Source organism: Diabrotica virgifera, chromosome 3 (assembly GCF_917563875.1).
Source record: "Diabrotica virgifera virgifera chromosome 3, PGI_DIABVI_V3a".
In the NCBI taxonomy this organism is placed as follows: Eukaryota; Metazoa; Arthropoda; class Insecta; order Coleoptera; family Chrysomelidae; genus Diabrotica; species Diabrotica virgifera.
This window is the reverse complement of record NC_065445.1, coordinates 76,025,023-76,038,394: the sequence shown is the minus strand read 5'-3', so window position 1 is coordinate 76,038,394 and position 13,372 is coordinate 76,025,023. Positions and strand designations below refer to the sequence as shown.

At 33.3% G+C, this 13,372-nt stretch overlaps 1 long non-coding RNA gene across 1 annotated transcript; it reads left to right on the top strand.

Moving 5' to 3' along the window:
• Positions 1 to 10,119: 10,119 nt before the first annotated feature.
• LOC126882453 (uncharacterized) lies at positions 10,120 to 11,702 on the top strand. Its single transcript, XR_007697356.1, has 2 exons — positions 10,120 to 10,758; positions 10,931 to 11,702. It is a non-coding gene; the product is annotated as an uncharacterized LOC126882453 (long non-coding RNA).
• Positions 11,703 to 13,372: the final 1,670 nt, after the last annotated feature.

Sequence of the window (13,372 nt, the reverse complement as noted above, 5' to 3'; positions counted from 1 at the left end):
CAGAAGATGAGTCTACAGTGGCCGGTGAGCATACTGACCACTAGGGTGAATTCTCTACGATCTAGAAGCAGTTGGGCTGTGAGACTTTTGGATGGTCCCACTATGTGGAGCGTAGCCTATCTCAAACCTCCACAGCTGGTCGAGGAGTCCTGGAACCTCCGCAGAAAAAGCTCCCTGAGACTACTCCGACTACTACTGAAGGGCACCGCAATCACAGGTTCGGGTCCCACAGGCAGAGTGGATGAGCCCCGTCTTGCCAGGGCGTCATCCCGTTCGTTGCCTTCCACACCTGTGTGTCCCGATACCCATACCAACCTAACCCTATTGGTCAGAGCAACATCGTCCAATGCTCTCTTGCACTCAAGAACCAGCTTAGAGCTGATCTGGGCGCTTCCAATGCCCTCAGCGCTGCCTGGCTGTCAGAGCAGACAGATGGTTCTGCCTGAGCAAGCCCTGTCTGTAATCGCTTGCGCACATACCAGGATCGCAAAGATCTCAGCATAAAAGACTGGTGCATGAGAGTCTGGCTAGACTCAAATCCGACTCCAGCACCTGTCCGCACGTCCATTCCGGACCCATCTGTGAACCAGGTGAGCCCATTCCGACAGATTAGTACGGGTTCTCGTTCTATCCACTCATCCCGGTCAGGAAATTGAACCAAGAAGGAGGATGAGAACTCAAATTGAGGGGCAATGCTGTCCTGTACCATAGAAAGCATAGGACAACACTCGATAGCCTGTCTCAAAATGTCACAATGGCCCATCCGCCCATTCATTCCCAACCAGTATCCAGAGAAGTTGAGACGATAGGCTGCTATCATGGCTTCGTACTCTACAATGATATGTAGAGGAGGTAAATCCAGCAAAACCTCAATAGCTGCTGTGGGAGTGATTCTCGTGGCTCCTGAGATGCCAACCGCTGTAGGTGAGCCAATTGGACCTTGACTGAAGACACTCTAGCCCAGGGCCACCACACGATGGCTGCATACGTCAATGTAGGCTATATCATGGATTAGTATATCCAATGTAGAATTTTCTGCTGCAGACCCCATTTGGCTCCGAAAGCTCTTCTGCATGCCCAGTAAGCTGGCGTCTAGATGTTCCTTCTATGTCAGTTTAGAATCCAGGATCAATCCTAGGTACTTCACTGACTTGGAAAGCGATAGTGCTTTGGCATAGAAGATAAGCTCTCTAGTAGATTCGTTTCTCTACCGTTTCTAATTTAGTGCCTACCAGTGATATTCCAATTTCTTTTGGTGTATTTATGTTCATTATCTTAGTTTTTCTGACGTTTATGATAAGTCCGACCTTCTTCCCTGCCTCTGCTACTTTTTCAGTTTTGCGTTGCATGTGTTCTTTTTTCTGTTGAAAGGCATATATCATCTGCAAATTCCAAGTCTTCAAGTTGGGTAAAAACATTCCATCTGATTCCAGTCTTATTACTAATTAGTAGCCTTAGACATGATCCAGTCGCTTACTATCAGGAATAAGGTCGGAGAGAGCACATAGCCTTGCCTTACTCCTGTACAAATATCTATTTGTTCTGTTAACTTCTCTTCGTTGACTATGCGTGCTGTGGACCCTTCGGAGAACAGTTTTATAATACTGATATGCTTAGAAACATTCCGTATTTCTCTAGTAATGTCCAGAAGGTTTTACGATCAAACGCTTTTATTCAAACGTTTATTCTGTCACTCTAATGATTGCTTTATAATCGTTCTCATCGTACAACTGAGGTCAATTCAGGATCTTATATCTTCTTCATTCTTTCAAGCATGATTCGGGTTATTATTTTGCTTGTTGTGCTTAGCAGGGTAATAGGTCTCCAATTTCCACATTTGGATGTGTCGCCTTTCTTAGGAATTTTTACAATAGCCTTGCGTCCACTCTCTGGGTAGCTCTTCGGTTCTCCCAATTTTATTTAAAAGTGTGTACAGTATAGAGGTGGTTGTTTCGATGTCTGCTTTGATTAACTCAGCACGGATATTGTCTATTCCGACGGCTGTCCTCTTTAATTGTTTAATTGCATCTTTTATTTCTTCATGGATGAATTCTTCAGTGGTTAGGTTCATTGGGTGTCTGTTAATGTTCCTCTTCTATTTCGTATGTTACATTCTGTTCTTCATACATTTCTTTGAAATACTGTATCCATCTATTTTCAGTTTTCTTGTGGAAGTCATTTGAAAAGGCATTTGATTACACACACTGGAGAAAAACCTTACAAGTGTGAAATTTGTTTAAAGCAATTTTCTAGTCAAAGTCATTTGAAAATACATTTGATGACACACACTGGAGAGAAACACCTTACAGGTAAACAGAGTTAACAAAAACCCTCAAGGTCATTTTCACTGCATAAACTAACGTCTGTCATCGCTTCTCACGGTTGCAGACAAATTGGTTTTACTGTACAAGTGTGGAATTTGTTTTAAAAAATTTTCTCGTCAGTCATTTAAAAACACATTTGAGAGTGCACACTGCGAGAAACACCTTACAAGTGTGATTTTTGTTTTAAGCAGTTTTCTCTTAAAGATACTTTGAAAAACCGTTTGCGTATTGACACTGGGAAAAAACCTTATAAGTGTTAGATTTGTTTTAAGCGGTTTAGTTTATCAACTTATTTGGCCCAGCATATGAGAACACACACGGGAGAAAAGCCTTACAAGTGTTTTAGACAGTTTTCTCAGAAAGGTATTTTGAAATTACATTTGAAAACGCATAATGCAGAGAAGGCTTTAAAAATGTGATATTTGTTTGAGACCAGGGCCGGATTTACCACTAGGCCGACTAGGCACTGGCCTAGAGCGCCAAATTTGTTAGGGCGCGGAACGGGCGAATTTTGTTCGCATTGCCTAGCTCTGAGTACAGGATAGCACAGTTTACCACACATTAAAAGTTTAAAAAATATAAGAGCAATGATTTAACATGCCACTTTTAAACATAACCGTGAGAACCTATCATTTATTAATTCTGTTATTTTCTTTACGTTGTACCTGTAGACCGTGTCACAGCGCAGGTAAGATGAATCCCGCTCGATTTGCTATTTTTCGCCTATTATCTGTCTCATTAGTCATCGCCCCCCACCAACCGCCCCTCCAACCCTCATTCCCCTCCCCGTTCATCGACATGTCACAGCATGCAACTCAGGCTCAAAAAAATCTGTTTGTTTAAAACTGATTGGGCAGTCTTGGTATTTATCTGTATCGTGTGTGTCGGTCGTGCTATAGCATCAGAGGTCGAGTTGTGTTTATTTTTCGAGTTTCTCTTGTTGCATATATATAATTTATATATAAAATGAGTTTAAGGTGATACAGTAGCGATCAACAGGTAGCAAAAACGCGTTCCAAGATTGCGGCTGTAATTTTCAATATTTTTTTGAGATATTTGGCACACGTATTCCTAACATAATAAAGAATGGCGGTACAGAGCCCAATTTGAAAAATATATTAATATGTGGAAATTACTCTGTAATTATATACAATATTAAAAAAATTAGCCTGTACCGCCATTAAGAAGCACAAAAAATACACTTTCTTTAAATAAACTTTTTTATCCGATGCATAGATTTTGTGTCATTTTGGAACTACTAAAATTTTTTATTTCATTAGTAGTTCCAAAATGATACAAAATCTAGGCATCGGATAAAAAAGTTTATTTGAAGAAAGTGTATTTTTTTGTTCTTCTTAATGGCGGTACAGGCTCGTTTTTGAAGTTATACTTCTTTACGCGCGCTATGAGGGTGAATTTGTATATGTTAAAACCTACGATCCCGGCGCATGCGCATTATAACTTTGTTCTGATTGGATGTTCAAATGACATGTCAAAAATTATCCAATATGGCAGCTGTAGCGCAGCTGAGGTTTGGACGGTTGACGGTTTGGTTATGTATGGTTGTTGCGTTTTAAAATTTGTGGGAAGAGAAACAACAAAGGTTAGTTGATAGTTATACTGCCTTTTTAAATAGTTTTCATATTATATTTTTAAAGTTATACTTCAAAATGTTTTAATTTATGTATGTATCAGTCCAGAAAAGGTGTGGAAAGAATATATATTAGTGTTTTTAAATATATTTTTCTACAAACGTGTTAAAATGCAAGTTTTAGGACTCCATAGGAGCGTTAAAAATGCTACTTTAAGGCACTGCAGTTAAAAGTGAATTGTCAAATTGTGAAACGTCAAAATATTTATATTTCATTTATTAACATTAATATTAATAATACAACTTGCGCAATTTGAAAAAGGTGGTTTAAAAGGTTTTTTATTATAATTTTGTGTCTTTGGATTTGTCTTCCTTGGACGTAAAATAATAAAACATGTATTTTTATATTTCACTTGTCACCGTGATGTATAATTATGTACATATATCTGAAAGGTAAGTTGCATGCGGCTTGATGGCCTTGTTGGTAGAGCATTGGACCAGAGATCAAAAAATCGCGAGATTGCGAGTTCAAATCCCGGACGATTCATATTTTTTTCTTTTTTTTTTAATATTTGGCATTGTTAAGTTTTGGTTCATTTTTGGTAATTATTGTTAATTTTTTGTATTGTAACTGTTAAGTATTAGGTATATTTATTTCGTTGAAATTATATTATAATAGAAGTATAACTTCTTACGTGCGTACAAAGTACACACACATTCTTTTTTTTTAATATTGTATTTAATTGCAGAGTAATTTCCACATATTAATATATTTTTCAAATTGGGCTCTGTACCGCCATTCTTTATTATATTACGAATATGTGCCAAATATCTCGAAAAAATATTCAAAACTACAGCCGCAATCTTAGAACGCGTTTTCGCTACCTGTTGATCGCTACTGTTTCCTCTTAAGAAAATTCAGTACATACTGTTAAAAAACCAAGGGGTGCGCAGTACAAAAAACTCAGGGTAAAGCGGGAATTGAATAAAGAAAAACTTCCTAAACTAACAAATTTTTTTTCTAAAGAAAAAGAGAGAGCAAATGAGAAGGATGAGACCGGCCCGAGTGTTTTCAACCACTAGTTTGTTTTACCTAAACTAGTGGTTGAAAATGAAGATGGAGCAGTAGTAAGTGAAGAGGACAAAAACGAGCAAGCTACGAAAACGAAAACACTGTATTTAGATGATACGAAGTGTAGCGTAGTTGATGATTATGATGGTGGTAATAATGTCGGTTCTGATAACCGACGATAACATTATTAATGAGTTTGCTGCTGCAAAAAGTAGAAGAAAGCCAATAGTCTGATCTATGACTTGATTTATAGCTAATTTAGGTTTAAGTAACAAACATTTTAAGGTAGTCATATTATTTATGTATTTTTTAAGGAAACTAAGCACTCTCTGAGTATTATTTTAAGTTATATGATCACTATTAACTATTATTACTAAAACCTAAGGCAAGCCGCACACCAAAGAAACATAATACATAAAACACGTTTCATGAAAATAAAACACAGGTATTATCCGGTTATATTTATTTGAGAAAAATGCGATAAGCAGCACTATGACCGACGAATAACAGGATAGTACCGACCTATATGGAACATAATATGGTATATTTTATAAGAAATTGGTTCTATAAATTTGTATTGTTATAAACAAAGCTTAATTTTATGTCTTGATGATTTTGTGTAAGTTTAAATTAATTTTATCATATTTCTGCAATGCATTTTCTATAAGATGTTCAAACAATAATTGGTTTGTATACAAAAACTAATTAATAATTGAGCGAACGGTAGGTAGTGAAAGATAAAAAAATATATACTTATTTAAATAGTTTATAAAACCTTGAAGTAAAAATTAAAAGTTTATCTATTCAACACTTACTTACATTATTATTTTCTCTTACGAACTGATTTTCAAAGATTTGCACTTATTGCAACAATAAGTGAAGTGTTCATAATAAGGCCACGTTTTTCTTAAAAAATTGAAGCAGTAGTTTGGTGTTGAACATATGTTGATAATCCCTACACCTGATTATGTAAGAAAATATTCCGGGTAAGCTCAGTATTGAGAGAAAGTTGTCTTGGTATTACACTTCGTCACTTTCTTCCTCTGAATCACTGTTCTCCACATTGATAATAATTTTATTTATAACAGGAATGTTTTTAAGATATTCTTTTTCGATATTTTTTACGTGCTCTATTGCTTTCTTCCAGTTATCCTCAGTGATATTTTTAAATTCAGAATCTATTAGTTTCACGACAGTGTTATAACATTTTGGACTTGCATTTTTTTGTCTCACATTATATTTCAGTTGAGACCATAACAACTCTATTGGATTTAAAACGCAGTAATATGGTGGTAGTCTTAAAGTTGTATGTCCATTTTTACTTGCTGCATTATCATGCAATAATATATTCCTTTACAAATAATTTTGTATTAAGTACCTCTACTAATTGGTCTTTAGTGTACCAATCTTCAAAATATAAATCTTGTGATAATAAAAAATCTTGCAATTCATCCTTTCTAGAGTATTTATTCGGAATTTTTTTAAGTTGTCTAGAATGATATGATGCATTATCTAAAACAATAACACTGTTGTCTGCTAAATTTGGTAATAAGTTATTTTTAAACCACGATTCGAAAAGTTCACCCGTAATATCTTGATGATAGTCCAAACAACTGTCTTTAATGTCTTTTGCACTTAATAGTAAGCTATCGGTTACCCAACCATCTTCACCTCCACAATGCAAAATGCATATTCGTTTGCCCCTGGAAGGTGGTACATTAACTTTGCACTTTACATTGTCATTACTCCAACCTTTGCCAATTGTTTCGTTAGTGTCAAACCACGTTTCATCTAAGTAATAAATTTTTCCACCTACCTCTACCGAAAGTATACTTTTCCGGACCTGATTGTAGGGAGCAAAGTTGTACTTTTCCTCCCTAGGGAGGAAAATATTTTTCCTCCCTAGGGAGGAAAAGTAAAAGTGACGTCATGGTATTTCATTCATGAAATGTAACTTATTGACGCCCTGTACAATAGCTATTTTCTATTACGTAAGTTTCTATACATTTTAACGTTTATTTATAAAACACTCTGTATTTTGCAGAATGGTAAAAAACAGTAAATTGTTATTTTGATTTAACAATGTTTACATTATTAATTTGACTTATATTTGACAGTTGACAGTTATATTGTACGTACTTGTTAGTTTTAGTTCTAATAAATTTTGTTGGTTAGTTACATAAATATATTAAGTAAAAATGAAAAAAATGACTTGTTATTTGAGGAAGGTGGAAAAACCATATGTATAACATGGGAGTAAAGTGCCTTTTCCTCCCTTGAATGATTACTGCCCTCCGCTACGCGTCGGGCAGTAAACTTCATTCTCGGGAGGAAAAGTAGCACTTTCCTCCCTTGTTATACAAATAGCTATTTCTGTACTCGGTTATCTTTTCCAAATATTCATTACGCCATTTTATTAAACGGGCACTTTCCATTATAGTATGTCGTTTATTGATTGTTTTATACTTAAAACCATTTGATAGTAAAAATTTTCTTAAAGTTGATTTACAGCAATTAATAATATTTTTAGATTTTAATTCAGCTAAAATTTGGTTAAGTGTGGGTATAATATTACCTGCAAACATATTATAAATGGTTTCTGAAATGGGACCTAAAAGATGTTGCTCAATAGATCGATGTAGTCCAAAGTCGCTCCTTTTTTGTCTATTTGTAATGCCCTCCTTTATAATTCGATATACAGTAGCACATGAAACTTTTGTTAAAGCCGCAGTTTTTAAAACACTCTCGTGCCGTTTCAGTTCTTCACATAATCCATTAAACACATTTAACACAATTTCTTTAGCGTCTTTGGATAAATGTTTTCTTTCTGGCTTTTTAATACTTCCTTTACTTGGTCCAGCAGCATTTTCAGGATTATTTGGTGGTAGAATTTCCTCATTTTCTTCAACAATTTCTACTTCATTATTCTCAACAATTTCTAATGCACTATTCTCCCATGGACGCCACATTTTTATTTACTTAATTTTTTCTGATAGCGAAATCGTCACTAATAAATGCGTGCTCTCTTTAAAGAGTTTAAACTAAAAATTATAAATACACATAACAATACCGAAAGCCACATCAGTCTTTTTGGCCGTTCAGAATTTTGTGGAAATTTAAAAACCTTTGTCAGCACAGCGCAGGGCTGTGACAAGAACCCGACAATCGAGTAAGGGGAGTCATAAACTCATAAACTTTTATTGATATAATAATAGGTATAAAAAGGAGCATACATCGGCAACTTTTAGCAGCAGCGTAAATAAAAATATTATTGTGATTAAAGATAAAAACATTATTTTGATTAAATAGACCTAACAGTTATACTTATTTAAATATAATATATTATTTATAATTGTACCTAATGAAATTATATTTTACAGTACTTATTTTTGCGTTTTTCTGAATACTATCCTGTAACAAGGCAAAATATTAAAGAGGAACTATTAAAACAGATGTCATTTGATCTAAGCACATGGATATTTTGTTCGGTATACCCTTAGAGGATGGAAAATTTTACTCCACCCTCTGGTATACCACTTGTACACCAATTCGTCTATCTCTTTAAATTTCTCAATTATCGGTAACCGAGCTATAAACAAATCTTGAAGTCCGCCTACCAATGAAACGAGTGTGATTCATGCTCATAAAACATTTTTATTTTCGGAGAGTTTCATAAATGGCCGGACGTCTATTTGTTTAGCAGTGTTTTATTTCCATGAAACGTGACCCAGCAAACAGACCGACGTGTTAATTACGTGAATTTTGGGTACATTTGTCACCAATATACGTAAATTTCACGTGAAAATTTGGTTGGAATGTCACATTGAAAATACGTCTTTAAATTACGTGAATAACTCGTCTTCAATAGACGTGTTATGTACCTTAAATAGCAATAAAATGTTTCGGGAAATTCACGTTGCAAATACGTGTTGATTAACCCTTAAACGCCCAAGGGTGGGTAAAAAATGTCCACCTAATGGGTATTCCCTTGTAACATATTTATTACGTGTTTAAAAATTTTTCAAAAATTATTTATTGTTAAAAATACTGCCCTGTATCGAATGTTAATTTGGTTTTACCGATATTTTTGAAAATAAAAGTAATATGTTGAGTTAAATATGGGTGGGCATAAAAAGTACACCCTTGGTAAAACTTGTTTCTAAAGGTTTTTCTATAATTTATCGTTGGTAGGAACATAATCCATATAATTATCGACGTATAATTATATTATCGACATAATTATCCGCCAATGAGGAGGCTGAAAGGAAGAATGTGGAGAAAATCGACAAATCTGAATTAATGGCTTTTACTGGTATGTTAATTTTAATATGTACATTATAATTTTGTTGTAAGGTTTCAAGGTTTGTAAAGTATTAACAATGTATTTATTTAGTAGAATTTAGAGACTTTAAAACATTTGTCTTGTATAATTATTATACAAAAAAATAAACCAAAAATGGTACCGACCTAAAGACACATGAAAAAATTTGCCATCACAACACAGGTCACTTTTTATTTCGAGGAGGAAGGAGGACACTTTTTTGTTTTTTCTAATTGCATCATCGGCACTTCAACCCTCGAGCACTGAGGTAAACGTTAATACGAAAGACATTATTATAAATAAACCCGCTTAAAATAAAACGAGGGAAATAAAGCTCTTCACGTTTCACTTTCACTTTTTGTTGTGAGAACAGTGAGAAGCTGATATTAGTGGTTATGATCATCGATTTTAAAAATCGATTATTTTTAAATTACAGTTTAACTATATTCTACTTACTTTAAATTAGTATTACGTATTTTCTTTTTGTTTTAAAATTTCTTCTACTATTAACTAATTGGTCTTACTAAAAATCTATTTCAATACCAGAATAATATAAAAAAATACGTAATCCTATCGAAACGTATCTATTATTCGATAAATCGATTAATTTAGTTTTCGAACCAACTAACCAAATACTATAAGTATCGTTCGCGGTACCTGTTCCGTACTTGTCCAGGATTACAAAAAAGAGCGTTCTTTTTATTAAAGTGCGCATGCGATTTTTAAAGTGCGCATGCGAAGTAATCCTGGACAAGTACGGAACAGGTACCGCGAACGATACTTATGTTAATCATGTGGGATGGATGGGAGAGATTAAGGGCCGGTACTTTATGTCTCCGTTAACAGCCGGTTAGTTAACCGAGGTTTAATCGGGACAGAAATATATGCAAAACATAGACATAAACGCAATTATACTTATTATTATATTCATAAATAATTATAATAATAATTATAATTGCTTTTATTACAACGCAAGAGGCCCTATGGGGTACTTTTCTGTCCCGATTAAACCCCGGTTAGCTAACCGAGGTTTAACCGGGACATAAAGTACCGGCCCTAAATATCCAGCACGCAACCGCACTGTTGCCAGATTTACTTCTTTTCTTTTAGCGGGAATTTTAAAATATCTAATGTAAGTTGGTTTAAAATTTGACAGTTGTATTTTTTTGATTCCGAATCTTAACCTTACTTTACACCTTTACAGGTGATTTGATTATGTACAAAAAATGTACAATGTAAATAAATTGAACCAAGTAATGTACTAAAATATGCTATGTTATAATTTAAAACTCGTTATGTTAGTCTTTTGAAAAAAATTAAACTCAAAAGAGATATACTTGTTTACAGTGCAAATTAATGGCAATAATAGGGATTTACGATTTAATTTGCAGGAAAAACATGGGCAACCTAACCAGTTGGTAAAATTTCAATTCAAAAACTCTTTAGATAGGTATGGAACAACTTCCAACATTATTATTAATTTTTTGGGTATTAAGGTTGATATTGATATCAAAGGTAGTTTTATGTAGGTAGATACTAGATAAATGTAAGCTATAAGTAGTATAACCAATGAATATAGACTGGTATAACTTCCCATGTAATCACCTGTTATGTTTTTGTAGATTTTACTGTGTGGATGTCACAGGAAGAGAAACAAAATAATATTCAGTCACAGGAGTACAAGAACGTGAAACATCTTATTATGTATGTATGCCATTCTCAAACAATTATTGTACAAAACAAGATAGAGAAGAGCTTTAAAATCCCAAGGATCCTGTGAAAAGAAAAGTGAAAATGTTGTCTCAATTAATGTAGTATAGATAGACATTTTTCTTTATTTTAGTATTAAATAATTATTTAGAATATTAATAGGTATTAGTTTTAATATGTATTGTATGAATAATTCCCATCATATATCTTCTGGCTAAAGTTACAAAATAAATAAAAATGAAAAAACATTTAAGTGGTGTAGCACCTTTACTTTACCTGGGGACGAGGTGAGTTATTAGGTCAATTCTATTTTCTTACATAATATAGGTACATATATAATATACTTAAAAATTAATGGTGGTATTATTGTGGTTTATATTGAAAGCCAAAGCAAGTAAGAATAAGAAGACGTGGCTACAGGCGAAGCGTGTTCATAAATGTGTTAATAATAATAATTTTATATCTATTTTGTTAATACATTTTACTATTAAAGACAATTATTAAAATATGCCAAAAACGCCCACAAAGTGGCTTTAAGTTTTATTACACAGTATGTGGACTTCAACTAGGAAGATTATGTTAAGTATGAGCAGAATAAAGGCTAACAATTTTGATGTTAATATTTTATTGTCATAGGTTGTCTTTTTTTATTATATTTAATGCATCTTTCTTCTTTACCCAGTGCTTCCATAGTTTACCTTTTATTAACTTTTTTAAAATTCAGTAATCCATGTATTTCAAATCATCTAACTGACCAGCAAACAGAGTAACGTCTAAATGAGGTGTTTTTTTAGTCTTAATTGATCGGTGACATAAACATGACCGAAATGTCAGGTTTAATAACCAATTTGCCATCAATAGGGCTTTTCATCGATTGTCATTTGTTTCGAGCTTCTGTCATGTGTCACATAATATTAATATATCTACGTCATACGTCTTTGGTTTGTATTATTGTATATACCAATAACGTATGTCGTAGATATATTATTATGTGACACATGACAGAAGCTCGAAACAAATGACTGTGAATGAAAAGCCCTATTGGGCTTTTCATCGATTGTACTGTTTCGGGCTTCTGTCACATTTCGTATAATCTGTGTATATTAATATTATACATGGATTATATGAAATCTGACAGAAGCTCGAAACAAATGACTGTTGATGAAAAACCCTATACATCACATCGAACTTGAATGACATTAAATAGGGCTTTTCATTCACAGTCATTTGTTTCGAGCTTCTGTCATGTGTCACATAATATTAATATATCTACGTCGTACGTTATTGGTATCTACAATAATACAAACCAAAGACGTATGACGTAGATATATTAATATTATGTGACACATCACAGAAGCTCGAAACAATTGACAGTCGATGAAAAGCCCTATTGAGCAATTTTATATTTAACGTTTTATTGTGGTAATTTTGTGACATAAGACATAATAAATGACGTCTTTAGGCTGACATTTTGACCATAGAAAGACGTCTTTATGACGTGGATTTATGTCATATTCAATTGACGTCTGTATTACATCAAGCTAGTTTTTGGGTGTACACAACTAAACAACAGTTTTTTGACTGATAGGTTTATTTCATTAAATCAAAACTTAAATGAATATAATTAAAATAAGATAAGAATAACAAATATGATTTGCTACATACAAATGTGTTAGGGTTAAAAAATACATAAAACATGACATTACACACTTTGACCTAAATCTAAACTAAAAAGTTATTATTGTTATAATCAGAATTAAAAAATATAGTAACAAAATTTATGAACAGGTTTAAGACCATTTAATAAAGTAATTCCTAGCTATAAAAATAGTTTTTACTTATGTATAATAATAAATATTATATTAATAAATGTAATAGTTTTTACTTAATATGTCGTACCTATACAAAAAAGAGGCAATTAAATTCTTATAAATATATTTCCGAAAACATTTGTTTGCTGTGCTGCATATGGTTAATTTATTAATTTTCATTATAAAAATAAAATAAGTACATAATTAAGATATTTAATACAAACAAGACAGTTCGAGAATTAATTACTAGACTAGATTACCTAGAGAACGAGAAGAGAAATATGATAATGTGATCGTAACAGGTTTGGATATAGACGTTGAGGAACCGGGAGTGTTAAAATTGGCTATGGGAAAAATGATAAACTTTATAGATACAAGTAGAGATTAAATCAGCTCTTAAGATAGAAGAGAGAACATGTCTGCTGCATTTCGTGTACTAATCAAATACTAGTACATATCTAAAAATATTCAAACTGATTGTTGTGCAGTAACATTTATTATTTTAAAACACATTATGGGCATATTCAAAAATGTAAGTAAAAT